The sequence below is a fragment of the Notolepis coatsorum genome, assembly GCF_963971535.1.
Source record: "Notolepis coatsorum genome assembly, chromosome: 2".
Classification (NCBI taxonomy): Eukaryota; Metazoa; Chordata; class Actinopteri; order Aulopiformes; family Paralepididae; genus Notolepis; species Notolepis coatsorum.
The window spans coordinates 197946412-197947051 of record NC_140166.1 but is presented as its reverse complement, the minus strand read 5'-3'; the positions used below and the strand labels follow the sequence as shown (position 1 = coordinate 197947051).

General features: G+C 41.1%; 1 protein-coding gene across 1 annotated transcript in view; it reads right to left on the bottom strand.

The window, feature by feature from the left end:
• ccl25b (chemokine (C-C motif) ligand 25b) overlaps positions 1-396 on the bottom strand; it is a 3646-nt gene extending 3250 nt beyond the window's left edge. Inside the window, exon 1 of the mRNA XM_084337991.1 lies at positions 337-396. The gene's annotated coding sequence lies outside the window, so the exon portion shown is untranslated. The remainder of the gene's footprint in view (positions 1-336) is intronic.
• Positions 397-640: the final 244 nt, after the last annotated feature.

Sequence of the window (640 nt, the reverse complement as noted above, 5' to 3'; positions counted from 1 at the left end):
GTGTGATATCTTCCCAGGAGAAACCACCTCCCTTTGGTTTCTTGCGAAAAGAAACTTGGCATCTGTTTGACCATGATTCCAGGAATCCAGCTGTGTGCAGCTGTTTTATCTCATTAAAACAGCCTTATTGTGTTTAGCAATAAGTAATATTAATGGAAAGTAGTTGCATTGACATGGGGTAAGTGACCGCTAACATCCTTCTCATGAGTTAAGCCATGGCATATGGTTTCTTTTAAAAACTGACAAAATGTTTGCAGAGTAATTTACACAACTCCACAATAATATCTGGTTCCATTATTTCATAAACATGCAGAGAAACATGTGCAAAATACTCACAAACAGTTCACAAGATGTCTCACAGGTAGTGCCTTAGTCTGGTCTACTAGGACTTCTAGATTATCTCTACTCTTATAGTGAGCATGTGAAGCCTGCCCCCCACCTCCTCCCTGCTGCCACACCTCCTCTCAAATGGCACAGAAGCAAGTTTTAAATTGCCGGAGAAGGTGCAACTTGATCTCTGCCCTCTGAGTTTTTTTTGGCTAAGTAATTATTGCTGACGACTGATGATTTGTGAATGTTTTCTTTCCTCAAGGGGACAATCAAAAGCTAGTTGTCTCTTATCTCCCTCCTTTCCTGTCCC